Source organism: Cupressus sempervirens, chromosome 7 (assembly GCF_028749045.1).
Source record: "Cupressus sempervirens isolate cs-2001-9-10 chromosome 7, ASM2874904v1, whole genome shotgun sequence".
NCBI classification, from domain to species: domain Eukaryota; kingdom Viridiplantae; phylum Streptophyta; class Pinopsida; order Cupressales; family Cupressaceae; genus Cupressus; species Cupressus sempervirens.
In genome coordinates this window covers 924566785-924580246 of record NC_143124.1, presented here as the reverse complement: position 1 = coordinate 924580246, position 13462 = coordinate 924566785, and positions in this window count along the sequence as shown.

The window sequence follows — 13462 nt, the reverse complement described above, 5'->3', positions numbered from 1 at the left end:
ACTCATCTAAGTGTCATCCTTATATGTCTCCTCTACTTCTAGTGGCAATGTGGAGGCCTATTGTGTCTCTCCACTTTCCTTGGGCTCTTTGTTCAGATCCAAATTGATCTACATTCTCTTCTTGACATATACAATTAGTTTCCTTTTAGTCTTTTGATTTGAGCTCCTTGGACTTGTTGTCTTGGTCTCCTTCTAATTTTTCTTTACCTCTTTACCTTTTTCCTACTACTTATCCAAACTTTCATTTTCTTCCTCATACAATTAATGCTAAAATTTCTTAGCATTTGCAAAGGCCTCTCTCTTCAAACCTATATTTATTAGAGCTATATTTTCACATAGACTTGTATTCTTTCTGCATGATTTCACTAGCTCTTTTATATCTTTCTTTCTTAGATGGGGTAGAAGATTTTCTAGAGAATCCTCTACCATGTTTCACTAGTCTAGTAAGGTCTTTGACCATATCTCTTTGATTGTCATAAAGAGTTCACTAGGAACCTATGACTCAATATCTATCAGTTTTCTATTGAACACTCTTAACCTTACCAATACAACTTTCACAATCTTATTCCTATTTTTCTTGGTAAATTTTACAAATATATTCTCTAATGTACAATAATTTCCATTATTTTGTATATCCTTAAGAATATTTTTGAGTGAAAGCTTCTTACATTCCTTTGGTGACTTGAGACTCTAAGTGCTTGGCTCTTCTTTTTCAAACTCTTCTTCATCCAATTGGACAAGAGGTTTCCTCTTGTTTTTCTCTATTTCCTTCCTCTTATAGGTCTCCACTATTGGAGGCTTGGTTGTTGCATGCTTCTTCTTCTCCATCTAACTTTGGTTCTGGTGAAGAGTCATCTTTAGTGTCTGGTTGAGGACTCTCTTCACTCTCAAGGGTTGCTTCCTCCTTATCCTATTGCATAGCTTGTCCTACACATTTTGTCTTTTTCTGCTTCATCTCTTTAGAGACTTATTCTTACTGCTCCATCAACTCTTTCATATTTTTTTCAACTGTATCGAACCTTTGTTGATTCTTGTCAGCAAGTATTGCCAATAGATAGTCAATAACCTCCCTAGTTGAGTCTTCCTCAACCTCATATGGTATTTTGGTCAACCAATGTGTTTGTGGCTCGACCGCTTGGGCTATGCACTTGTTTGCTCTTTCTAAGAAGCATATGGTTCTTTTGTATTTATTTACTAGATTTATTGGTATCATCTTCCTTCTTTGTATGCCTAATTAAAACTACTTGAAATGCCTATCAAGCTTCTCCAGGGCATTGTTTCCCATCCTATTGTCCATGCTTATTATCTAAGTTGTAATACAACTCTTAGATCTCCATTGTAACTTCTTGTATCTAGGGAATTCTTCTCTAAAGTAGAAGAATATAATTACCAATATTGTGCCAAACTTAGAAATGTGTGCACTACTATCCTTCTTGATATTGTTCACATTATTCAACAAATATTTGCACAACTAGCCACTTAGGTAAAGTAGGGTTTTCTCTATTATTATTTTGTGTGCTCCATACATCTCTCTACTAGGAAAATTATTCATTCAACTTGATTGATAGAACCTACATGTGATCACTCTTGTAGAAAAGTGCATTTTCTGATCTATGATGTGCTTTAGTGAGCACATTCTATCATCATAGCTGTATCTAGCTAGCTTTTCCACTGGTGTTGGTTTGTGCTTTCGAGTAGACAACTCTTCTCTAGCTCTGTTGAACTATGTTACCCTCTCAATCACTTCCTTTTTGATCTTATGTGGCTTGTCTATCCACATGTGCTCATTGTGCATCCTGCTGAGCACAAATCTCACCCATTCATCCCTTAAGAAATTAGGAATATTAATTGCACAAGCTAGGATTGTTTAGTCTAGTTCCTCGTAGATGGATTTTGACTTGTCATCTTCATAGAACTTTCCATACATTGATCGGATCTTTGCATCTCCTACCTATGTGATCTTTTCCTTGAGGTAGTTTCCAACTACTAGAGCACTAATTGGGAACAAAGATAGGGATCTTGGCATGTCCTTGTCAATGTTTGGCAAGATCAACTCTTAGATAGGTGGCTCATTTTCTTGTCCATTGACCAATTTGACCTTAAATAGACCATCGTATTGTGTCATTCTGAAATCCATTTATGAAATGGTCTATTTGCACACTCTATTGTATTGGACTGATTCTAGGGGTAAAAAGTAACTAGAAACTGTGGTTTGCATAAAGAATGCTCTTTTGATAGCAAGGGTTTTAAAACCAAAATCTCTATAGCTCTCAAGATTGTAAAAGTGACTTTTGTTGATTGATGCATCTATTTATAGATCTGGTCTAAAATGTAATGTTGATGTCCTAACAATAACCTCATCTCTTTCACTTACCTCTACCTTTGTGCAACAAATGCCTTCTGATGGTTCATCCAACTATTATATTTTTGGAGCATCTTCACTTTTTAGTAGATGAACATTCACTTGTTACTGAGTCACATGTCATGACTTACTAATTTGAATACAGGGACTGGTGTAAGGATTACTTTACTTTCCTAACCCCTCTAAAGATTTTATTAGCTTAACTTGATTGGGAAGACACATCATGTCTTGGTGAGCTTTTTACTTCTCCAATCTTACTTCTAGTAACCTTTGACCTCTTCTTGGCCCACACTTTAGCAAAGTCCTTGTTGACTTGCTCAACATCAATGACCTTGTCTTTTCCTTACTTAACATTGTGGTGTTGTTTGGGATTATGTCTAACCCAACAATACTTGGATAAATGAACTATCTTATAACATATGTAACATGTTCTTCTTATGGTTTTTCATGGTCTTGGATGGTTCCAATGACTTGTTTTTCACTTTATTTAAGATGCAATGTAACCATCATTTCCACAAGTGAAGAAGACCTATCTCATTCTCTTAGGAGAGGACTAATATGATCCAGTTCCCAATCCATAGTCTTTGGCCTTGTGTACATATATGTTACAATAATGGCAATAACCTTCTAATCTTGCTTCATTTTCATTTTGTCCACACCAGTGAAAAACACAACAATATTCTCTATAGGCATCATGTCTACTAGTTACAACTTACCTATGCTAGCACACATTTGACTTTTGTCATATTTTTCCACAACAAAAACAAGTAGGTTTGTTTGATGATATATCTTTCTTCACTATCATATTTTTCTTTGTGGACTTTGAGTCTTTTTATCTTTGAAGACTCTCCTTTCTTAGTTGTGCTCATTCCTTTGAATCTTAGACTGGTTGAACTTGTTGTCTCTCTTCAAGTGTTTGGATGCTCCTCCACCTTCTTGATATTTTTTCTTAGCTTTGTCAACTTGTCACATTCTTCCTTCACTATCTTGAGTTCATCCATCTGGTAGCAAACTTGTTCCTCTATCTATCTTGCTTCATATGTTAGAGTATTCATTTGTTCTTTTTTTTTGTGATCATGCTCAAGTAGGATACTATTTTCTTGAGTGATATACTAGTGCTCTTCCTCTATGGGAGCTATCTCATCTTCTTTTTCTTTTATCAAATCCTCAACTCATTGTTTTGCTTCCTAAGCTAGTTTGAGTTCCTCATAGGCTTAATCTCTTTCTAGGATGACATTTACCTTCTCACTTGTGCTTCTCTCAATCTTACCATTGCATGCTTTTGTTCCTTTTTTATTTCTCTGATCCTTTTCTTTAGCTTTTCATTCTTAGTCATGAGTTCTAAGATTGCTTCTTCTAATTCTTCAAGACCATTTTTATCTTCATGCTTTTCATTCAACTCTTAGCTTTCTCCTAATTTTTTAATTAGCTTCTTCCTTTTGGCTAAGGATTCTCTCAAATTGTCTTTTAGATCTTCAATGGTGTCAAGCACTTCATCAATTTTCATCTTGTACCTCATAGAAATTATCTGATCTTCCCTCAAGTGATCAGGCTTGTTGCTATTAGGGTCTAAGCTCTGATACCAATTATTGGTCCCACTTGGTACTGAGAGAGGGGGGAGGGGAGAGTGAATTAGTACAATCACTTCTACAAAATATACCAATTAATGTAGCTATCTTTGATACACACATAATTACTAACACCTTAAATGTTAAGGAAATGACAAAATCTATGTATTAAAACCATACAATATCACACACAGATGCATACATCAATGACACATATTTTTATGTGGAAACCCCCAGTGTGATGGTGAAAACCATGATGGTAGTAATATACCCACTAGCCTTTCCTTGCAAGTAAAAGGGTGCCTTGTTAAAGGCTTATGTTTGTTCCTTCTAAGAATGCATCTTGTTAGGAATGCCCTTAACCTGTTAGGATTCATGTTAAGGGTTCCTTGTTAGATAATTTCAATATCTTTTTGAGAGACACCTTGTTAGAGGATTTATAAGAATTTTTACAAGTCTACTCAGTTAATGGCTTACAATAGTTGCAATGATTAGAAACAAAACTAAAGTTTAGATCTAAATACTTTGCACACCTTTCCTAGTAGATCCTCTATGAAAACTCCTCAAAGATGATCTGATCTCCTTCTTCCATTCTGGCATGGTGAACTTCCTATGTCCACTTCCTCTTCCTTTTTCTCAATCTTCTCTCACCTATGAACTATTACTCTTTCTTCATAATTGTTCTAGTATTCCTTCACAAGTCTCTACTTCACATAGTTATAACAATGACGATGACTTCATCTTCTCTCTCAACAAAAGTCTTCTTACTTTCCTTTCTAGACAACTTCAAAATGAAGTCCAAGCGATCTTTGAATCACATTTATTGTTCAAAAATGTAAACACTAAAATTTTTTGCACTCAAATTGAAAATTTGAATCACATAGTGGGCATAGTCACAAGACACTCATGACTACATATTTGTTGAGGACTATATCCATCTGCAAGTCTGCATCTAGAATTGGGAGCTTGTGTGCTTAAGCTACATTCTGTTGCTTCTCTTTGTGTGTATGTCATGTCGTATTTAAGCCTTCCCTTATTCCATCAAATTAATGGTGATTGGGACACAACCATCAAATTTTCACATCTTTCTTCATTATATTGCCATAACTAGTATGCCAATCTATCGATAGTTTCACTTACAACACTTTGACACTTCATGCTAACTGGTTTCCAATCAATGAAAACACTTCATACTTACTCAATACTTGAGTTCTCTTCTCTCCATATTCTCGATCAATGTAGCTTGGTCAAAAAACATACACATTGTTGATGTGATCATGTAAGGGGATTTGCACAAAAGATAACCTATACCTTATCACTCCTCAATTTAAGTGACCTTCTCTAAAGGATTTATAAAAATTCAAAAGAATGCCACCATACAAATGGATTTATAAAATATGACTGTAAATTCTACTTAGTTAAGAGATTTTATTCTATAATGATTAGAAATTTATAGTTAAATGATCTGACAAGAATGAAACTACCTTTTCTATTTCATATCTCCATTTCACTCATTCGTTCTCCTTTGTTCATCCTCTTTCTTCCCTCTAGTTGATCCACTCACATACATAACAACTTTGCACTTCACTTTCTAGATCTCACAATGTTTCTCTTCTTAGTTTCACCTCCTATCTCCTCCTTCAGAAATAAATTGATCAACAATAATAAACAAAATGTTCATCCCTTAAATAGATAACTTATTTCCATTTCACCAGATTCTCTAACATTTTTCCACTTAATCACAATCATCTAATCTTCATCAAGCTAATATAAATTAAATCTAGACAATCAAGTATCACACTTTCTCCTATAATTTTGAGCTTCATTTTAAATTATTAAATCTCCTTCATCAAATCTTCTTTGAATTTCTCCACCTGTTGATCTTATAAAAAACTTCATCCTTATCTTCAAAACTTCTTGAACAATCCATATTTTTATCCCTTGCTCAGTTAAGACTACACTCACTTGGTCAATAATAAGCTTGTTCAACACTATTCTTTCTTTATTAATACTATTCATCCTTCACTTTATTATCACATGCTTAGTGACAATTGTAATAGCTCGGTGACCATTAGTCCTTCATTTATTGAACAAACTGTCTATCTCTATGCAACTTACTATTCCATTTTCTTCTCACTTCATGACTTCATAACTTGCTTATACATGATCTCAACACTTAATCACATTATGTAAAATAATCAAATCAACATTATATTGTCAAAATCTAACTCATCAAGTGTCTATTGAAATTTCTCATACTTATCAATACTTTCTTCAAATCATCTTCATCAATCAAATCGTGTTCATCAATCAAATGATATGGCACTCTACTAAATTAGCATAATGTGTTACCTATTCAAGCTTGACTATAATGACAACATAACAATTGATATGAGTCTTCACAAACATTAACTCCTTAATCTTTAGGATTATCAGTTGGGGCTAACACATTAGTCTCTAGTATATTTAGAATGTGAGTAATTTTAGCATAGGGAGCTAGCAATTTCTTTGGTGGTTTCCTATAATTAATTTCCAACAAGTGTCTCTTTCCAAAATTTCCTCAACTCATTTGCCTTGAATTTTTTTAAAGAGATGTTTTCTAATTCAAATATCTTCTCCAGGGAAAATAAATATTAGCTAGTTTGGTCATAGTTCAAGACTAAAAAAGTGTTGGTGTAAATAAGTATTTACTATTTACACTTAACTTAAGTTTACTTAGGTTAATGCATTCACATATTAGTTGTCATGTAGACATCTAGGAGTTTTCATATTCATATGAGTTGTCATGTAGACAACACAGTTGTTTGCACTCCAATTGAGCACATGTTGTCTACTACATCTCTTTATGAGATACACCTTTGTATTCTTATCCTCTCATTGTTGCACATAATTTCATGCACAATGGAGGATAATCCACTCTTGGTGGTCATGTGTTTAGTTGTGATGATTATTTCTTTGTTGACTCCTAGTCATTCTAGTTGCCTTTATATAGAAGCACTTCTAGTATGTATTCATTTGATATCCATTATCATTTTGATCATTATTTGTCTCTCTTGTGCTATCTTCTAAGCTTCTTGATCTTGGCATTGAATTATTACCTTAGGAAAATTCTTACATGGTATCAGAGCTGTAGGGAGCTTCATTTTACTTCATTTTGGAGGGAAATGATTTAGATCTAGGACATTTGTAGTTATTGGGAGTGTCTTGAGAAAGATTTGACCTCACCATTGCATCCAGGTGGCCATTTCCATAAATTTTCACTATAAATTTACCTATGTTGGGCAAAAGTCAAATATGAGGCAACAATTTTTATGTAAATCAAACTTGGAGGCTTGATTTGCCAATTTGGAGGATTACAAGTCCCTTCTTTGTGGTGAGCTCACCATGGTATGGTAACCCATATTTTCCCAATAGGGTAACATTTCTAAGAAAATATTTAATTTTTTGGATCTCATTTATGTCTTGAGCAACATTATTTTGCGGCAAAATCTTGTTCCTACCAGCCCTTGCATAAGTTTCAGTGGCTATACAAAGAATTTACCCCAAGTCTGAGCCACCCCTCTACTCCAATTGGGTGCCTAGCCCTGATCTCTAAGCTCAAGCTCAACATTGAGGTTTGTGCATCCAAATTCCATGGAGGACAAAGCAATATTGTCATCATGATCTAGTCTAGGTAGCAATTGCATCTTGGCAGCAATCTTCATACACCAATACATTCATGAGCATCTATTTTCTATAGGCTCCATCTACAGTTTTAGTAGGTTTGATCACAAGTCAAGAGTATTCTTGGCCAAAACTGATTATTTTATAAGCTCCACCCATGCATTGATCTAGATCTCCCCTCATGGGCCCAGTACTTAGCATATGATCTAAGATCAAATACCTTAGCGACACATCCTTGGTGAGTCAAGACCATTGGTCTCTTCCACCTACATTAGGAGACACCAAGATCCCTCCTCCCACAGTGATCCTAGTTAGGATACATCGATCCATTCATCATATTTGGATCTCTCTATGCACCTGCCCATTGCAACATTCATAAGATCCACACATTGGAGGCACATCAAATCTTCTAGTGTGGAAAATTTGATTCGAAGACCATCAATTTTTCCCTCTCTATGATGTCATACCTCGCAAGCATAGTGAATAGACAGACACATGAGATCAATTCTAATCTTTTAGAGGCATTGATTCATATTGGAAATCATTGCACCTAATCCGATTGTTGGAAATTTGGAGATCTTCTCCAAATCTGTATTGTCTCCTCTAACATTCAAATTCACATAGTTATTGCATGACAATAAACTCTCCTAGCATCAATCAACTGTGATCAGATACACACGACATCTCACAGACTAGATAATTAATTATGGGGTAATTTTTTATAATTATTTTATTTTTTTCATAAATCTATGTGTAAAATTTGATGCTCATCTCACAGTCAAAGGAAGGCTTTCATTTTTTGCCTTGACAAGATCCAAAACTGTCAAATTTAGGCTTAATTTTTGCTGATGTCAGAAAGAATTTGAGAATTGGACACCTCACCATATTGATTTTCAATTTGGTAGTCTGACTTTGCAAGGCCATAAGTCACTCATCCAAACTCCAAATTAGGCACATATTTTTTAAATTTTGGGTAGAATCTCCTAAATATTTCGGTGGTGTAGTTTGTTTTGGATTTTGGTGGACAAATTTTGTAGAATTGATAGATTTTGGTGATTGTACCTATTTAATCCCACATTTTGCAACTTTAGAGGCTCTGTTCGGGCTCATAGGAAGACATTTTTAGGTGTCATTTTTTAATCTACTTTCCAAATTTGGTATCAAAATGGAACAACTATAAGTAGATATTGTACTTTCAACATTTGGTCATTTTGGACCTATTTTAGCACTTGTAGTTTTTTAGATCCTTGAGAGATCTGGTGTCTTATATATTTGAGTCTACTATAGCTTCATCTTTTCTATTGTAACCATCAAAATTAAAAGTCCACTTTTCTCCATTTTTACAAGTGGCCAATTGTAAATGCACTACATGTAAAGTGCCACAAGCATCATTTTTGGGGTGGGGGTTATTTGATTGAGTGAAAAGTGGGGGGGGGGGGGGGGGGGGGTGTCTTGTGTTCTTCTGTCTCCTTGATATTATGCTATTTCTTTTACATTATGAATTCTTTTTCTAACTTAACACTACATAATTATGCTACGTGGAAAGAAAAGATAAAGGAACCATTAGTTGAAAAAGGTTTACTGCGTTATGTAACTAGTGTAGCAAAGAAACCAAATGATAATATTGATGAGTCTTATAAAGAAGATTGGGCATAAAAAAAAGAAATGGCCTTCGGAACCTTGCTAAAGAATATCTCACATCCTATCAAATATCACATCAGGAACATTACCACTCCAATAGAAGTTTGAAATAAACTTGAAGCATTGTATGGGATAGTAGATGAAGATATGGCCTACACCATTGAGGACAATCTTCTCAAATTGGATCCTAGGAATTTTGACAACATTAAAGATTATCTTACCCAAGTAGACATGTATAGGACACAACTTAAGGATTGTGGTGAACCCATCAAGGATGGAAATTTGATCAAACATGTGATGACTCATCTTCCTCCTACATATGTGGCTTTTGTTTCAAGTTATAATACTCACAAGTTAACAATCGGAAGTGCCTTCACTAAGCCTTCATTCGAGTCAATTTCAAGAATGTTGGTCTTAGAACATGAAAAGTTAGTGAGTATGGGAATTCTCTAGTCTTTCAAGTTCAAAGCCTTGGTAGCTAATAAAGGGAATCAAGGTGCTAAAAATTCTAACAAGAAGCAAAAGCAGTGGAAGGCTAAGCTACAAGATGACACACAACAATCTTCCTCTACACATCAATCTACCTTTTCATATCAATATTCCTCCACACAATAGTCTTCCTCACAACAAGGCAAGTCTTTTTCCAAAAATAATAAGGGGAACAACTTCAGCAAAAGGGAGAAGAAAACTTGTGGCTATTTTAAGAAGAATGGTCATGATGAACATGAGTGTAAGGATAAGAAAATTGATGAGTTACTAAACATAATGAGGAAACATAAAATTTATGTGCCAAATACCTGTAAGGATAAGGGATCTTCATCCACTTCAAAAGGAAAGGGACAAGCTTTGGTAGCAAGTACAAACAATTCTGAGGAATGGGTTCTTGATTTAGGAGCTACACATCATATGGGTGCTTCAAGGGAGCATTTTTTGTCTTTGAAACCATCACATGTACCTTACATCTATGTGGGAAATGACAAACAAGTGGAAGTTAAAGGAAAAGCGAGTGTTGAGTTGGACAATGTTGTTTTCAAGGATGTTCTTCATGTCCCCAACCTTAGCACTAACATCCTTTCAATCTACCAAATCACTCACTATGGATGTGGAAACAAAGTGGAGTTCCTTCCTAATTTAATTGCGGTGAAAAATCTAAAGGACGATTCTATAGTGGCAATTGGAAATGCTAATCATGATACAAGACTTTATTCTTTTTCTCATTTTGTGCCTAAGTCCACTTCCCTTGCCTTTTTGACCCACTCAAATTCACAAAGTAAACTATGGTATGAGAGGTTTGGACATCTCAATTACCACTACCTTCAACAACTTAGCAACAAGGATATGGTCATAGGTCTACCTCAAGTCAAGCATTCAAAGGGTGTATGTATAGGTTGTGAAGCAAGAAAGCATCCTGAAGAGAAGTTTGACAAGGGCAAGTCTTGGAGAGCTAATGTTGTTCTCGAATTTGTTCATAGTGATATAGCTAGTGTTAGTGTAAATAATTATTATTTACATGTTTACTTAGGATAAATGCATTATTTTATTATTTATTAGGTTAGACACCTAGGAGTATGCGTACTCATATGAGTTGTCATGTTGACAACACAGGAGTAAGCAACTCTATTTTAGCACATGGTGTCTACAACACTGGAGTTCACATAATTAACTGAGTTGTCATGTAAACAACACAATTGTTCACACTCTTAATTAAGCACATGGTATCTACAACATAATTGTACGTGACACACCTTTGTAGGCTTATCCTCTCATCAACACACTAACTATTGTGCTTAATGGAGGATAATCCACTCTTAGTGGACATGTGTTAGGAACCTGTGTGTTCCTTCTGTTTATTTTGTTAGAGTAGTATTGTTGGACGCATATGCTTTGTAAGTCGTCCCGTGAGTATATTTTATTATCCCACATGCATAGGTAGTATTACTTTTCTAGATCGTACTCAGTATATAAGAATAGGTTGAGGCCCTTGATGGGCACGGACGAATTTATTGTATTGAGCTTGCTCAAAGGAGGTTACCCCCTCGAAGTGGCCTGCGATCAGTAGATTCATTCTGAGTTCTGCTATCACTTTGTATTCTGTTATTTCGAGCATTCTCACGATATTGCTATAAGGAGGTTCATCACATCTGGTATCAGAGCACTCTCTTGGGCTCGCTGGGTGGAAATTACATCAAATTTTTTTCTGTCGTGGCCTTCAGGTTCCTCTCACTTCTAATATCTCTTGTTATTGCAATAACTCTTTTCAGTTGTTCTGTCTGTGAGTGAATTTTTCTAAGTCGACTGTTCAAAAAAAAAAAAAAAAAAAAGAGTAAAATTTTTTCTGTTTTTTAGTCGTAGCTTCCTTGTTTGCTTTCTGTTTCTGCTCATACTTCCGCAGAATGTCTGCAATATCATTTCACATACTTCCTTCCTTGGCGACCCAACCCCAAATTTTACATATCAAAGCCCTAAATCCCTCATTTATCTAATTTTAGGGTTTGCCCTATCTTTTTCACCTCTCATCCAATCGCCACCAAACTGAGCCACAAGATTCAATTCCTCATTTTGCTCCCTTATCCCTCTTGGACTGTTCGCCTCATTTCGCCTCCCTACCCTTGAAACCCTCATTTTTCTGTTTCCCTTGTCCCCAGATAGTCTCCCACCACCCGTCGAACACCCATTTCCTATCTAAGTTTTACCCAAATCCAAGTTTGCCGTAACTAAAAAAGTTTTTGTTTCTCATCTTCTACCCATTCCAAAAAAAAAAAAAAAAAAAAAAAAAAAAAAAAAAAAAAAAAAAAAAAAACCTTGCTTTATGGTTGTTACGCGTACAGGAGCAAAAATCATGGAAGAAGAAATGGCATCCCTCAAAACCAAACTTCAAGATCTGGATGACAAAATTCTGGGTCTTAACTTTCAGCAGTCAGCCATGAGCCGAAACCATTCAGGAGAGACTGGGTCCTCTTCTGGCAATTTCCGTGGACCAAAGCTTGATTTTCCACGCTTCGATGGTTCTGATCCGACTGGATGGATCTATAGGGCAGAGCAGTATTTCAGCTTGCATAATACTTTGGATAACCACAAAGTCCCCCTTGCATCTTTTCATTTGGAACATGAAGCTCTTCAATGGTTCCGTTGGTACATCAAGGCTAATGTAGGCCCAACGTGGAGAGAATTGTGCACCCTCATTTTGGAGTGCTTTGGCCCTAGTTCCTTTGATGATTTCACAGGAGCACTCACTAAACTGTGTCAAACAAGCACTGTAAGAGAATACCAGACAGATTTTGAAAAATTAGCTAATCACACAGAGGGCTTGTCTGATGAATTCTTCCGTAGTTGTTTTGTCAGTGGTCTGAAGGATGCACTTCGCTCAGAAGTCAAAATGTTTCGACCTACTACAATGATGGAAGCCCTTGGGTTGGCTAAGTTAGCGGAAGACAAGATTAGTGCTCTACAACGCTCCAGATCTAATTTTGTTCCATTCAGAAATACAGGTTCTCACAACCCTCCAGTCATACCAGCTCCCAGAACTACTCCGATCAAGCACTTGTCTGAAACAGAGATGCGAGTCAGGCGAGACAAAGGGCTTTGTTATAATTGTGATGAGAAATGGTCTCGGGGCCATAGATGTGTTCAGCAAAAGCTCTATCTCTTGGATGTGGATTCTCCATCGGAACTGGAAGAATATGTAGATGCTCAGGAAACAGTGGATGATGAGGTTGCGCCTCACCAGCCTGAACCTCCTTCACCAGAAGCTCCACCAGAGATATCTGTCCATGCTTTGGCAGGAGTCACTACTCCACAAACCATGCGGGTCCAGGGTTTCTTCAAGAAGATCCCTCTTACTATACTCATTGATTCTGGTAGCACTCATAACTTCATTGATCCACGAATAGCCAAACAGGCTGATTGCTTTATCCATCCCTGCTCTAGCTTTGAAGTCATGATTGCCAATGGGGGCACTTTACCTTGTAAAGGGAAATGTCGCAATGTGCGTCTCTCTATTGGCGATTATAACATGCACTCTGACATGTTTGCCTTACCCTTAGGTGGCTGTGATGTGGTTTTGGGTGCCCAATGGTTACGCACTCTTGGCCCCATTCTCTGGGATTTTGCTGAACTTTGGATGCAGTTTTCAGCCAAGGCTTACAACCAGGGTCTCTCAGCATCATCAGTTCACACCGTATGGAAAAACTTCTTAAGAAGAATTCACATGGTGTCATCGCTCAGCTCC